General features: G+C 39.1%; 1 long non-coding RNA gene across 1 annotated transcript; it reads left to right on the plus strand.

Annotated features, from left to right (window-relative positions):
* Positions 1-1,362: 1,362 nt before the first annotated feature.
* On the plus strand, positions 1,363-2,959 carry LOC119730767. The gene is made up of 3 exons (XR_005271392.1): positions 1,363-1,517; positions 1,671-1,747; positions 2,241-2,959. It is a non-coding gene; the product is annotated as an uncharacterized LOC119730767 (long non-coding RNA).
* Positions 2,960-15,959: the final 13,000 nt, after the last annotated feature.

A 15,959-nucleotide genomic window follows, 5' to 3' on the forward strand; every position in this document is an offset into this window, starting at 1 on the left:
GGCAAAAATCCATCACCACTCGCAAAAATGCTTCACCGATTGTGACAGTCAATCATCGATTGCAAAACCCCACTGCCTATCGATAAAGTGCATCGCCGATTCGTTGATCACATTAAATGCCTCTTTGGCGTTCCATAGAACCCAAGGAGTATCGCTATTCGTCGTGCCTGACGCTTGCCAATGAAAGATAGTAAGTCGCCGCGCCGAGATAGTAAGTCATTGAGCGAGATAGTAACTCGCCGCGGCGAGATAGTAACTCGCCGCGGCGAGATAGTAACTCGCCGCGGCGAGATAGGAGCTATGTTTTTCTTAATTTCTTTTGGCCCTTCTACGCTTCCGTACATAACAGCTCGGGTCGCGAAAAAAAAATTCAAGGCTATCGCGGAAAAGTTGAAGGGGGGGGGGGCGGATTCCACCCACCGGCCCTTTTAGGGTTAAAATACTTTCAGTAAAAACATGATTTTTCGGGGATTTGAGGCCGTAATGCTCCTTTAAGTGTAACTTAAAAGATTTAATGTGGGAGTCCCGATATTATAGGACACCGCCGTTGCGTGTGGTGTGTTTGTCGTGAGAGGTGTTTGGGCGATGAGAAATCCGGATTTTAAATTTCTACCTGACACCCTGTAGCTTGCTACTTCTTCATGTTTAATAGTTACTATAACAAAGTTGTTGGTTTACAAAATATTTTGATAGTGTGCTAGCTATAGTGCTATGCAAACGTTTTCCAATATCTTATAAGAAGCATTTTGTTTTCTTATACTGTGTAAATGTTGAAGAGCGAGTTTGAATTCTTCTAAAATCTGTTCAACACAGTTTGTATTATTGAAAGTACAACATTGTAACTTCTTTTTGACACCAGTTTTCTTTAAACACTGTATTCTATACAGAAAAACAAGATGATATATTTACTACAGCTTGAAGTTAAAGCTTGTAACAGTAAAGTAAAGACGGATGTGTACCTTTAAAAAAAAATTGTGTATTTTCCACTTTAAATGAGAGAACGAAGAAAGATTTTCTATAGCTTTTCATTTAAGTTTACTTTTGATTACAAATGTGACCACAGGGGCTGGTCCGAGTATCCCAAACTCAAACGTTCAGATTGTTGAAGATATCTATTACCCCCATTGCTTGTTTTAAAGGTCATTGATTGTAACTAATGTAAACTGATGTGCATATCTCCTTGGGTCATTATGATGCTTATGTACGTGCCATTCGGGTCGCATGGCATAAAAGCAGGGAAGTTGTGGGTCCCGATATTATAGGACACCGCCGTTGCGTGTGGTGTGTTTGTCGTGAGAGGTGTTTTCTCTATGACACCGCGCGCTATTGCGTGCGGAGGGACTTTCCCTCAATACTATGAGCAATACTTTCGCGTAAACTGGGCGATGAGAAATCCGGACACGTGCATGCGAAGAGGCCTACAATGTACATGTATGTCAGGAACTCGGGAGTGAATGAAAACCGTGCATCCTAATGGGACGAAATTGTACAATTGTGGGGAATTGAAGTTCCAGGAAGTGAGTATTCATTATGCCAAGATTATATAAATCCACCTTACAGCTTCCTTTGATCGCTTTATTATGTGTAAAGTTTGGAGAAACGTGACAAAATGAAACTTTCTGTGTACATGTACATGTGTGTAACCACGTGGTTCTATGTATTTTTCACAGTGCAGACGAGTGTACAGTCACCTCACTCCATGTATGCATGAGACACCATAACTTTTATAGACTTGACTGACCCTGGGGTAAGGTTTTATGTATATTGATTATTCCTCGGGACAATTTACACTTTGTTAATGTCTAGAACCATTATGAGTATCAAGCCTTGTGTATTATTATGTTAAATAGGCACTACCTATTTTTCATTTCAGGGTTTTGTTTTGGGGGTTTCTATTCCTACCTCCATGATATGACCAAGCATCCGATTGGTAATAAACCGTAGTGATCGAGAAGTGATTGATTGGTGTCCAGCTTTCATCCGTGTTTAATCATGGACGGACCCCAGCCCTAGAATTATAGTAGGGTAGACCACCACATTAAACTGAGTGTTTTTTTGTGAATGACTTTTTTTGAGATACCGACTGTACTTTAAGTAATCCCGACTTGAGTCAAGTCTCCCTAGAGACCCGCTCGTGAGCTTGGTACGCAGACCTAGCACATGCGCGCCCACGGATGAGCATTATACATCGTCATATTTACTAGGTATTATGTCTTGTGATTATCAATTTGCCATTTCAGATAATGTGGAACATGGGAAGAATCACGGCAGCAGTGTTCTTTGCGGTATGTTTTTCTTCGATGCTTGTACACACTGACGCCAATGCGCTCGCACCTGCTGGTGGCACATGGTTTTCCATGTTCAAAGATGCTCTGCGCTTTGTTGCTAGCTTTTTCATCGATTCGCGCTATTCGACGGCAGACGACGAGATGTATAACAGTTTCAGAAGACGTATGATGAAACTTGAAGACGATCTCTTGGATTCGTAGGACAGAATGGAAGGTTTTCTGCAAAAAATTAAAGGAGATGTACGGGATTTGTCGGAAAGAAATCACAGAATGGAATCTTCGCTGGAAAAATGTAAAGAAGATGTACGGGATTTGTCGGACAGATATCACAGAATGGAATCTTCCATGGACAAATTTAAAGGAGATGTGCGAGATTTGTCGGACAGAGTCGAATCTTTACTAAAAATATTTTACATAGCCGGTTATCTTCTGATCATTTTCGTCAGTTTTAAGATGATGTACGCCAGAAGAGCAGTGCATGGATAGCTGCGTTTCCTTTAGTCTAGGGGCTAGACGTTGTTACACCAATGGTTTGATCATTGGTGCCGCGAGAGGGCGTTATCACGACCAACCAATACCATCCATCACGAACCGTCAGTAACAACGAACCAGTAACAATTCCTCAAATCTCCCCCATCCCGAAAGAAGTTGCACAAAAGTCTTGCTTAGCATCAGGGTTGGCTGATTTAAATCACGTTGATTTTAATCACTGATTTTAATTTTAAAAAATACACTGATTGAAATCATTTTATTGTAAAATTCTTATTTTTGGCAAAACAAATTAATTGAGGGTCATATTAATCATTTAAATCAACTGCAGCTTAATTACACAGTGTAAGATGTTAAAAACAATCAAATACGGTCTTCTTCATGAACATCGACCTCAACTTACATAATTTTGCCTTGTTTTAATTAAATTCAAAATCGCAGTCTAAATGTTTTTCTTTAAAGAACAATGTTCAGTCAGCACACTTACTTTGTCCATGATCTGTTTACAGTAATAACATGAATGAACTATAGCCTTTAAAACCATCTAAAGGTGTATTAAAATCATTTTGATACTCTCACTGATTCCTAATCTTTTTCCGTAGATTTAGATTTAAATGTATGTAATACCTTTAAAGATGCAAGGCCTGTTTTCATCATATAATGTTCTCGACCTTGTTTAAAAGCCCATCATTCAAACATTATTTCTATTAAAGTTTCACAAAGATCAGTGCTGACATGTTGAAATTAGTAGCATTTTTATGAAATACACATGACAGCCATGCACCTTTAAAGTGTCTTCAGTATTTAGGTATAGGCTTGTACTAATGATGTTGACTACATGCAGATAAAATTAAGTGATTTTTTTAAATCACTCATTTAATACAATGTTTTCAAAGGCATTGATGTTAAGTGGGAATTATTTTTCTGGAATACTGAATTAAGTTTTGTGAATAACGAGGATTATAATGTACCTAAAAAATCCTTCTTGCGTTTGTAAGGGTGCATGGGGAAAATAGACAAATTTTGAAACAAATCAAAAAAATGTGAGTGATCAAAAAATCTGATAAATGTGTTTTTTTTAATCCGATTTGTTAAATTTTTTTTTTAATAACAATAGTCGCCTACCCTGCTTAACATGTAAGGTGGGTGCGGACATCCATGATTTTTGTATATTGGCTTATCTAGCTCCACCTAAATGTATACTTTCAGATCCAGTGGATCTTGGCTGTATGATGTGCCGAATGGTGTTTTCACATTCTAAAAACTGTTAATTAAACACAATCTTGCTATCACTTTGTGAACATGTTTAGAATCAATGTTCAATTGCTCAACACTATTGATCCTTACTCTAAACATGTTCAGTATTTAAGCATATTTACAAACAGCAAGTGATTAGATAACCGGGGAACATTATAGGTATCTGCACCTGTGTGTTCATACCGTGGTTGGTGACATTTTGTTTTCAATGCAGGAAATGCCACACAATTTTAATACAGTTGTCAACAAAGTATATACAGAATGACTCGACTGGTGTGAATCCGGGGGGGGGGGGGGCGGGGGCAGTGACCCTCCCTCAAAAAAAACCTTTTATTATGGCTCTCCAAGATTTTTGAAATTCTCTGCCAAACGTTTTGGTTATTATTGTTAATTTTTTTTGCCTGAAAAATGAGGTCCAGCAAATTAACCTTATTGTTTTAGTTCAGAATGCACTCATGAATTACTTTTTTTGCATAGCTACAGTGTTAACTTTAAAGTGCTTAGGCTACTTGTGTTTCGTGGTCAAAGCATAATATTTTCTCACCTCATTAACAAATGCTAGCTCATTCTTCTTTTGAGTTTTTGTACCATATTAAAGGAGAAAAAGTAAGTAGATTAACTTAAAACAACATTCTGCTTTATTTCTCGACTAGCTGCAAATTAACTGAGAATTTAGGGGCGTCAAATAAAGGAAAGGGCTTTAATTTCCGAGTCTCCAAAATGTTTTGTCCAACATTGTCACCGGCGCAAACAGTTTTATATGCTGTGCATGCAAAGTAAACATAAATCCCGAAATAGAGACAACTCTTTCTAATCGAGATATCTCTAATTTCGCATCGAGATATTCCTTTTCGAATCGAGATATCCCTATTTCGAATCGAGATATCTCTATTTCTAATCGAGGTATCTGTGTTTCGGGATAACATGTTAAATTTGCACGCCATACATCATGGTTCACACGAGGCTTTTGATGATCGCTGAAGCGTCCAGTGATTGCACGTACTGGGACTTCCCTACTGTATTTCTTTTGTTGGTATGGTACCTTGAAAATGCCATGTCAGCGAAAGTTCAAATCAATATCGGCGGTGTATTATCCCATGTAGGAAAGAAGAATGCTCCATGATTATCCAAACTCCAATTATAGTTCGACTTCCATAGCGTGCATTTACGTGCATTTGTACTACAGAGAGCTGAGCAAGCACAACCACCTCACCCGTACTTGTGTTTAACGTTTTGAATTGGTAAGATATAGTTTTCAGTCGCAAGCCCCCCCCCCCCCCCGACGAGCAACTCCCCCCATCGGCAAAAACCCATAAACGTAAAACTATATACAGTCCATTGTGTTTTTGTTCTTGTGGTGTACGTGCCCCCTAGTTTGTTCTGTCCCCCCCCCCCCCCCCCCCCACCTGCCCGCAGCTGGTGACAGTGCATGTATTTACGTATAGGCCTAATTACCATAACTTCGCTGTTTCTATATGAACACGACTGTCCTATTGACGAATCTACAAAAGCATGCATATTTTTGCACGAGTGATGCATGCTGTGCATTTGCTAAAAATCAATAGTATTTTCCGCAGTTAATTTTTTCCTCCGAAAATGAACAGTCATAATAATTCCAAACTCGCTTTTATACAAATATTGAGTGGCTCCGCGTGGAATGGGAAGAATATTATCGCAAGGTTAAATCTGGACTTTTCCATTTCACGAGGCGAAGCCGAGTGAACTGGAAAAGTCCAGATTTTACCGAGCGATAATATTCCTCCCATTTCACAATTTAAAGCCACTCAATATTTGTTTTATATAACTGACATATAGATCCTTTTCATTTGATATATTTGGACTTTTTTTCAATACAAAACTGGAGGAAAATGTATTTCTCTCTTCCAAACCACCCCTTTCACGAAAATGTTTGAACCCAACGCTGTAGCGCTGGCTCTTTGGAACAATACGCGCAACGCTGAACGTGCACACCAGCATGCATTTGCACACAAATACCGCGTCATGATCCTAACTGTTGAATAGTATTTCCCATTCCCATGGGCGGGTAGTATACAAATAATGAATGTTTGTGAGTGCAATGGTAAGAATAATTTCATTCGGTGACAGATGAAATGTTCCATTCCACGAGGCGAAGCCGAGTGGAATGGAACATTTCATCTGTCACCGAATGAAATTATTCTTTCTATTGCACGAACGTGAAACATTCATTATTTGTTTTATATAACACCTGAATAAATCCTCGTCATCTGATTGGTTGACTTTTAAAAGCCAATTTATTCAAGTTAAAAATTGTTTACAAGTTTGACAAGTTCAGAGTTATCAGATTTAATTTATGCAAACTGTTCAACAGGTTGAGAACTATCATATTCAATTTATCTCAATTTAAAACTTTTCCATAAGTTTAGAACTTAAACAGTTCAATAAGTGAACTTTTATTTCCAATTAACACCACAGCGCCACCTTCGGCAACATGTGCAGTGACAGTGCAATGGTATAATCACAGCGCAATAGTACTTCCATTGCACTGTGTGATCAACGATCCACCAATCAGATGACGGGGATTTATTCAGGTGTTGTATAATACTTTTTGAGCCACGGCGCGCATGAATGGGAGCAATAACGAATGGCACGTGATGTGAGTTCCACCAATCAAATGACAAGGATCTGTATGTCGGTTATATAATAAATGATTTGCACACAAATACCGCGTCATGATCCTAACTGTTCAATAGTATTTCCCAGCGGGCGAATGGGACTTTTTGAGCCCCGGTGTGAATTGGAGCAATAACGAATGTCATGTGATGGGATTTCCACCAATCAAATGACAAGGAGCTGTATGTCGATTATATAATTTAACCTAGCGCGCCACGAACTTGTCAGGTTACGTCAACGGTTACACTCTTAATGCACCAGAGACCCGCTCGCGAGCCGGTAGCAGACCTAGCATATGCCAACAGTTACTGAACACTAAACATTGTCATATCAAGTATAATGTGTCTTGTGATTACCAATTTACCATTTCAGATAATGTGGAACGTGGGAAGAATCATGGCAGCAGTTTTCTTTGTGGTATGTTTTTCTTCGATGCTTGTACACACTGACGCTAATGCGTTCGCATTTGTCAGCGTAGGCTATTCCCTGCTTAAGGAGGCCCTGATCATCGCGAAAAATATTGGTGACCTTTTCGGGGGTCTTCTCTTTTCAAACGGTAACGCGGACGACAAGATGTATCGCTATGTGACAAACGACCTGGGGCCAGCCATTAAAGGAAGTATGAGGAGTATTGAAGGAGATGTACGGGATTTGTCGGACAGAATCGAATCTTCACTGGGAAAAGTTGATATAGCCGTCCACCTCGTGATCTTGTTTGTCAGTTTTAAGATCATCATGTACGCCAGAAGAGCCAATCTTGGACTGCCGAGTTTTCTTGTTGAAGTGATCGGATGGGCTGCATTGGCTTGGTCAGCTTACTGGCTCGTTTCAATCTTATTACGGTTTTATACAGGAGTCGAACCGACAACCCCAACTGTGCTGCTGGCATTCGCATTAGTGGTCATCACTCATCGGATGCTGCAATATTATAAAACCACGAGGGACGCGAACATAAATAACTTTGTATAGTAACTCACTGCAAATATGTAGGTCTATTTTCGCAGTTTTGGGACTCGCGTGATTTATCAGACTTCGACTCGAGTCGAGTTAACACGTCAGACATTAACTATACCATTGAGCTATACCAAAATGCTCTTTGTAATATTTGTCGGCGTAGCTTTTGTCTTTGATTTCATCCTCTGGTTTTGCTGCTTTTAAACTGTTCAATCGTTTCACCATGGAGCTATCATTAAAAGCAATGATTGATGTCGGAGCAAACTGGCTTAACATTGTAATGGTGCATGGGCGCGGAAATCCGGGAATTTGTTTGCACTGGCTTAGGCAAAAAAAAAAGTCTCCGGTTTCTGGTATGGAGCTTGCCAAAAAAGTGGTGCAGCGACGCAGCTTTTTTTTTTTTTACCTCTTTTTTTTTATATAAAATGTCGGCTGATGACTGCAAAATGGTGCCCGACTAAACTTAGTGCAAATATATGGGAGTACAGAGAGGCCAAATAAAGCTTATTCTCGATCATAATCCCATCTAAAAACACGTTCAAATTGTGCAGCAGCAGGATTCCAGTCAAACCAGTGAGTTTGGCGGTTTTGAGACATCATCTTTTATTAAAAAAAAATCTTTTTCATTTTGCCGACGTGCATGGCTACGGCGACGCGCGCGCATACCAGAAACCGGAGACTTTTTTGGGGTGGCCTTATCTAGTTCATGTATAATGTTCTTAAGAGTCATTTCGTGTAAATACTTCATATAGGCTAAGTCAAGTGTCCGCGCTAATTTTTTTTCACTGTGTGGAATGAATGGACTTGGGGAGTATTAAATTAATCAAAATAGACTTTTTAAACCAATATTTTGCCCATTGCCATGATAACAGGCCAATATGTGTTTTGGCCATTTGGGGGCAATTTTGAGGCTGTAAAAGTTCATTTTATGCGTTAATTTCAAAGGTCATCAAACCAAACTGCGAAGTCATGTCATAAAAGTAATTATATCACGACAAAGTATCATCCTTACCCTTACAATAAAAAAAAGAAACACTTTTGAAATCACATTTATAATGTTTAGGCACTACAATAAAGCACGTTTTTACAACTAGCAAAATTGCATTTGTACCCCATTTTTAACCCTTCACTTGCCAGGGCACTCAGAATAATTTCCCTTTGGCTATGGTTAGTTCAGACATTGGTCTTTTCATATCTGGTGAGAAAATCTTGGGTTATTTTATATTCTGGGTTATTGTATGGTTAGTTCAGACATTGGTCTTTTCATATCTGGTGAGAAAATCTTAGGTTATTGTATATCCTTTGTGCAGTAGCGCTCCAAAAATGGTAATTTTCACAAAAACCTTAAAAGTGTATTTTCAGTTTACCTTTGTTTTGAGTAATAACTTGTATAATTGGTAATGTTCATGAATCTAGCACATTTTCACCAACAGAATCACACTGTGTGTCATTGTTAGACCAGTGGATGAATAGTAGGTTGTAGAGTCTTCCCCCCCCCCCCCCACGTCCTGTTAGGCCCCGTCCACTCCCCCTTCGCCACCGAATTTAGATCTTGTATTTTGCATAACAAAACAAATGTAAATAAATAAGTTGCAAGTGAACACTTTAGAACTTACACAGACTTCCTTTTCACAGCCTCCCTCCGCCCCCCCCCCGCCCCCCGGGGGGGGGGGGGCATTGCTTGGGTTGAGGGTGGGGTGTGGCCACCCACCATTAACTTGGCTTTGTCGGAAAATCATTGTCAAGTCGGCAAAAATCATGTGTTTGCAAGCCGCAATGAATAATAATCGAGTCTTCAAAAAGTATTTAGACAATTTTTCACCGCTGGCGCACAGTTTTATGGCGTGCAAAGTTAACATCAATCCCGAAATATAGATAATTGTGTCTGGTTCGAATCGAGATACATGTCTATTTCGAATCGAGATATCTCTATTTCGAATCGAGTCTGTATTCCGGGATTAAATGTTAAAATAACACGCCATACATAGCGTCACCGACACCACGAAGTAACACTCTACCGTGTTAAAGCAAATTTTTTTCGATTTTCAGTTTTTTTGATTTTTAAACATTATTCATCAAGGCCTACCATTGCACGAAGTTTCAAAGCTTCAAGAGCTTTACTTTAATAATTACGCTAAGTATCCATGGCAACTTTTGCGCAAAAGTGACAATTTTCGTTTTCACGAAGTAACACTCAAGTTCCATTTTCCATTGCAATGCATGGCGCGCACTCTGCTCATAAGTGAGCAAAAACGTTTTCACGAAGTAACACTCTTCTTGTAACAAGTTGTACGAGCGCGCGCGCGCTGACCTGAAGTTGCACTTTCCTCGTGTTAAATACATTGAAGAGTGTTACTTCGTGAAAACGAAAATTTACAGTTTCGCAGCTTTTTCGGTTTCACGAACTAACACTCATCTTTTTTCTCTTATTTCTTGTTTATTTAATACACAAACGAGTGAAAAACAGCATATTTAATAAATTCAATTCATCAAGTGTCCACAACGAGAAACCCAACTGAAAATACTCTGTCGTTTTGACGCAAAGTGTTGTTTTAGAAGGCGTTCAACTTGAGTTGCCGTTTTCTCCGATTGCTAGTTTTTACTGGTATGTAGATGGGTGTTACTTCGTGGTGTCGGTGACGATAGTATGGTTTACACCAGGCTTTTGATGATCGTTGAAGCGTTAAGTGATTGCACGTACTGCAGGGTTTTCTCGCTCGCTTTCTTTCTATACCTCGAAAATATCACGTCAGCGCAAGTTCAGATCAATGTCGGCGGTGAAGACGGAAGTAATACTCCATAATTATCCAGTACTCCAAGAGAATTCTGTCGTGTATAAATTTACGTGCATTTGTAAAGCTGACACACAACCACCTCTTCACTGTGCTTGTGTTTATAACATTTGGAATTGGTAAAGCTGTAGTTTCCAGATCGAAGATAAAGTACGTATGTTTCTGTACGCACGTACGACTGTCGTATCGAAACTACACAGGCATAATAATGCGTATATTATACATTGTGCTCGCGTGCGTGCATGCACTTGCTAAAAATCTTCTCTTTTTTACGCAGTTTATTTTCTCCTCTGAAAATGGAACCAGTCGCATAATAATTCCGAATTCAGCAGTTATACGTGCATTTTTTTGGAAATGCACTGGCACTACCGACCCACTCGCAAGGAATTGGTACGCAGACCGTACCTATGCATAGGCCTACGCCTACTCATACATGTGTACATGTATTTTAACATATTCATATACATGAGGTATTATGTGTCTTGTGATTACCATTCATTTCAGATAATGTGGAACTTGGGAAGAATCACGGCAGCAGTTTTCTTTGTGGTATGTTTTTCTTTGATGGTTGTACACACTTGCGTGATCTTGTTTGTCGGTTTTAAGATCACGTACGCCAGAATTAGAGCCAATCTTGTTTTGCCGAGTTTTCCTGTTGAAGCGGTCGGATGGGCTTTATTGGCTACGTCTGCTTACTCGCTCGTTTCAAGCTTACTGCGATTCACAGGAGTGGAATCGACAGCCCCAACTGTGTTGCTGATATTTGCATCAGCGGTCATCATTCATCGGGTTCAGCAACATATGAGACTTCCCATTTAAAGATGCTGACTAGAGGGCGCATCCCTGTAGATGGACTCCAAGCCTAATATACATGTAGTTCACTTGCACAAAACGTCCTCATCGAGGACAGGGCTTTTCTAAATAAAAGTGCAAAGTGTCTACTCATGCTTTAATATCACAGAGGAACAAAGGCTTGTCGGTGAGGGCGCTGTGAATGCGGGGGTCTGCATCAGCTTCCGATCTTATTGGCAGCTCTTTGTGACTTGTGAGGCAGTACCGTTTTCTCAGTTAAAAAAATATATTAAAAAAAAAGAGAATTAAAACATGACCTCATTCAACAGGCCTATAGACGAATTGGGGCACGTGACAGTTATTACTCTTGACCTATAGCTAGAAGGGGGCATCCGTGATAGAAGTGATAATAATAAACTCGGATTGGTCCAAAAGTCGATCTGGCCCGACTCATGTTTGACGGTGTGGACAGATCCCCTCCCCCACCCCCGCAAGCAATTGCCACCCCACCCCCCTTCCCGGCAAAAACTGTTAGTTGTTTAAATTGCAACACAATTGTCGAAAATGTCAGCCCTTATTCCGCGAATTTGATATAACAAAAAGGTTGAAGTTTACATAGAAATGTCGATTTCTTGTGGCCATCACCCGAATTGTTTTTGTTAGGTGACATGTCATGTATGCTGCATACTTATCATACTTGCCTATTTTCTGGGGGTTTTTTGTTTTGTAAACCATATCATCGTGTTGGTAATGAAGTTTATATTATTTTTTTGCCAGATTTTTATATTATTTTTGGCCAGATGTTTTTTCCAAGCGAATAGAGGCTGATGAGAATAGTTTGAAACCATGCAGCTTTGTAAGTAATAATAGCTTATAGCTATACATGTATTTATAGCTTCCGTGTTCAGATCAATTAGTTAATTAATATGCACATTCAATATCTGCTATGGCCTCTCGATCCAGTTGTTCATCAAATGTTGGCTAAATTCGTTGTAGTTCAGTGTCTTATCTCACTAAAGGCTAGTTATTTGGCTGAAAAAGGTAGTGAGACTATTCTGTTTAACTGTCAACTTTCTGCTGGTAGCAGCTGTCATATATTGCATTGTAAATTCAGGGACACCAAATAAATACATTGATTTTTTTTTACCGAAAAAAAAATCGATGTAGTTTGATAAATGTTACAGTTTGCGGTAAACAGCTTTAATATATTTAATCTCTGTACGATTAATTTTGCAGTTATATCATTTGTTTGGATTATTTTGCTTTAATTAGTTTTCTGACGCTGTATGCATGAGGCTTAATGTTTTTTAAGGAGTTGAAGTTAACCGTGTATTAAATTTCAATATTTTAGTAAAACTATTGTAAAAAGTGTAAAATACCCCTTGATTTAAGAGGTGACCATATCTATTTTTATCTTAAAAGTAAATTAATATGCCAATTAAATTCAATTTGGTTTTATAATTATATACGTACATAATTTACTTCCATTTTCAATCTCATCTTCATGAAGCCTATAGTTGTTTGCGTAGCTGAACATGTAATAATATAGCTGATCACTCAATCAAGTTTCCATAAGGCCAAAAAAAAAGTCTCCGGTTTCTGGTATGCGCGCGCGTCGCCGTAGCCATGCACGTCGGCAAAATGAAAACGGTTTTTTTTTTCAATGAAAGATGATGTCTCAAAACCGCCAAACTCACTGGTTTGACTGGAATCCTGCTGCTGCACAATTTTAACGTGTTTTTAGATTGGGTTATGGTCGAGAATAAGCTTTATGTGGCCTCTCTGGACTCCCATATATTTGCACTAAGTTTAGTCGGGCACCATTTGCAGTCATCAGCCGACATTTGAAGCAAAGAAATCAGGTAAAAAAAAACAAAAAGCCGCGTCGCAGCACCACTTTTTGGGCAAGCTCCATACCAGAAACCGGAGACTTTTTTGGGGGGCCTTCTGAGTTTATATACATTGATTGCTAGTTTGGACTAACACTCAAATATTTGCTTGTATTTCCTCTTACGATGCATTATCTGGTACAAAATGTCATCGCTTTCTGCCACAAATTTTTTTTTTTTTTAAACACCACTATTCACACATCGATACGTGTATAGTAACGATACAATAAAACTTTAAGTAAGAGAACTTTATCTTTCAATTCCGACTTTGATTTTGTTGCTTAATCTAATTAATGTTATTTTCTGGACCAACGTTCTATTTGTACACCACAGAAGACGGATTAACTCTTGTTTTCGTCCGAGAAAGGACACATGTTGTTTGACACAGCTTCCATGCGGCATTTCCTGAATCGTACGCCACTAAAACTGTATACCGCCCTCTTGTGGTCATAACGTGTAAAGCCGTACAATATCAGGATGACCGTTTTAGCCGAATTTCGGCTAAACTTGACATATTTTTCTTTAAACAATGAATTTTTGACAGAACATATAGCAGAATGATTTTTTTTAAGCAGATTTCTCTAGCAGAATTCTGTAAACTTGGGTGATTCTGACAAAAATAATAGCAAAATTGAAAATTGTTAAGCACATTTGTCGTGAAAAAGCTTTATTTTTTTTCCAAACCAACCCTTGAACAAATTGGCAGGCCATTCTAATCTCAGCGGCGAGGTCCCCTGACGTACTACATGTAAAGTACCATAGACTTCGGACATTGGAAGCTGGGGTACTCGCAGCAACTTTTTAAAATGTTATGCAAATTTTTCACATTTTTGAAAGGAATTTTTAAAGTAAATTATATTCCTTTTTTGTCTCACGAAATTCTAAAACATTTCCATGAGAGAATAAGTGTTTATAGAGTATTTCGTGTAATTCTGGGTGATTTGGCAGATTTTTATTAAATTTGACTGCAGATTTTTTAGGGGCATTTGGCAGAATTTTGCCATGACCTTACGGTCACTCTGCCGTTCATGATGTGATTTTTATTTGACATGTAGAAGATTTAAAAAAATGCATGATCCTTAAGTTTCATTTCTGCATGAAATGTGTCTTTCCCTATCCCATAACAGAATCAATGACAATCCATCATTCATGTCGAATATTCAGCATCTTGGTGTCAAATGTACATCCTCAATTGTCAAGATCCAAATTCCGTCAATTTTGTAGAATTCTTTCAATTTTGTAGTTGTAGTACACCGTGACTGGGGCTAGGTTGGCACGGACATCCAGGAATATTTACATTGGCTTATCTAGTTCCCAGACCTAGCGTACGTTCTTGAAACTCAATGTTTCTCGAGTCTGGAGTGCTGAATGGTAACACATAGCAACCGGTGAAAACTGGTGTGCAAATGAATAGATGTTATCATCAGATGACGTCAGCCCGTCCCACCTTAAAACTAGATTGTTCATCTTTGAGTTGTGTTTTATGTTGATTCATTTCCCTGTTGAGCAAAAGCAAACACCTCGGCTGCAGTGCAAACAGACTATTTTCACGAATTCCTCTTTCCCTAAAAGACTGCATTAGTGCATATCTCAAATCACACGTATTAAATTTGCATGCTCACGCGTATGTTCGTCTCCAACAAGATCCAACTGGCAAATTACACAGATGTTGAATTTAAGAATTGTGATCCTGGCTTAAAAGTTTTCAATTTAAAAAAAAAAAAAAAACAATTAGGCCAAAAAAAAAAAATACTCTGTTCTCTGGTCAGCGCGCGCGTCAATTTTAATCATGTGCGTCAACCTTTTTTTTTTTCAAATTAACACGGAAGCTACAACAGCGCCCTCTATTGCCGCGCTTTCTCAAATTTTTGTACCAAGGAGTATTCCTCCATGGGAGCACCAAGGAATGGGGAAATTGCACCAAGTCAAATGATAAAGGGCACCAAGGCAAATTATGGAGGACACCAATGTATAATGAGGACACAAACAAGCAAAATAGTACCCACCTTGTCTGTACAATACAACCTTGAAAAAAAAAAAAGCCAAAAGCCACCCCCCCCCCAAAAAAAAAACCGGTCGCCGCATCAATTCCGGAACTTCGGTCTGACTAGAGACCGACAATTTTTTTTTTTGGGCCTTTAATATCAAAGTTTTTTTACAAGTACCCCCCCCCCCCCCCCCCCCAAAGTAGATCCGGTCTGTCCAGCAGGTCGATTCCATGTCCAGACCTATGCTCCATCAGATTCGCCCAGGGGGCTCAAATGAAAATCAATTTGGTCTGAATTCCTTGAACACATCACAAAAGGTGCCTGAAAACTTGAGGTAACATATGTACATGCAGCCTTTTTTTCCACGTTTCTGTTGTGCTGATTTTCATTTCTTCTTTGAGCTCATTTCAATATTTTTTTCAAGAAGAACTGCCTTGGATTTTCAAAATCATCCAATCCTGAGTCTAGTCTAAGATGAGCAGTGCTGTATATTTCTGCGGGATCCTGGGATAGAAATCTGGGAGTCAGCAGCTCCGTTTCTTTGTTTTCCACGCGGGAGGAACTTCTCATAGTTTTTCAGAAATTAAAAATCTTGAGGAAGTTTCCACCCTCCATTTTGAATCGAAAGCGGGGACACATGTCAACACGAGCTCCAGAAAAACCACTAAAACTTTTATCCCAAATTTGTTGAGCGGAGGGAAGGATTCTCTGAGATTCCTTGATTTTCCAAGGGAAAACTCCTTCCAAATTTTCCCTTTCGTGTCCTTTGCCATCGTTTTGAGACTGTCCAAACCTTGAAAGAAAAGTTCAAAAATCAGGTTATGAGACATTATTTCCCTAGGAGAAAGAGTTCTCCTA

This window comes from Patiria miniata, unplaced genomic scaffold, assembly GCF_015706575.1.
Source record: "Patiria miniata isolate m_02_andy unplaced genomic scaffold, ASM1570657v1 HiC_scaffold_22, whole genome shotgun sequence".
NCBI classification, from domain to species: domain Eukaryota; kingdom Metazoa; phylum Echinodermata; class Asteroidea; order Valvatida; family Asterinidae; genus Patiria; species Patiria miniata.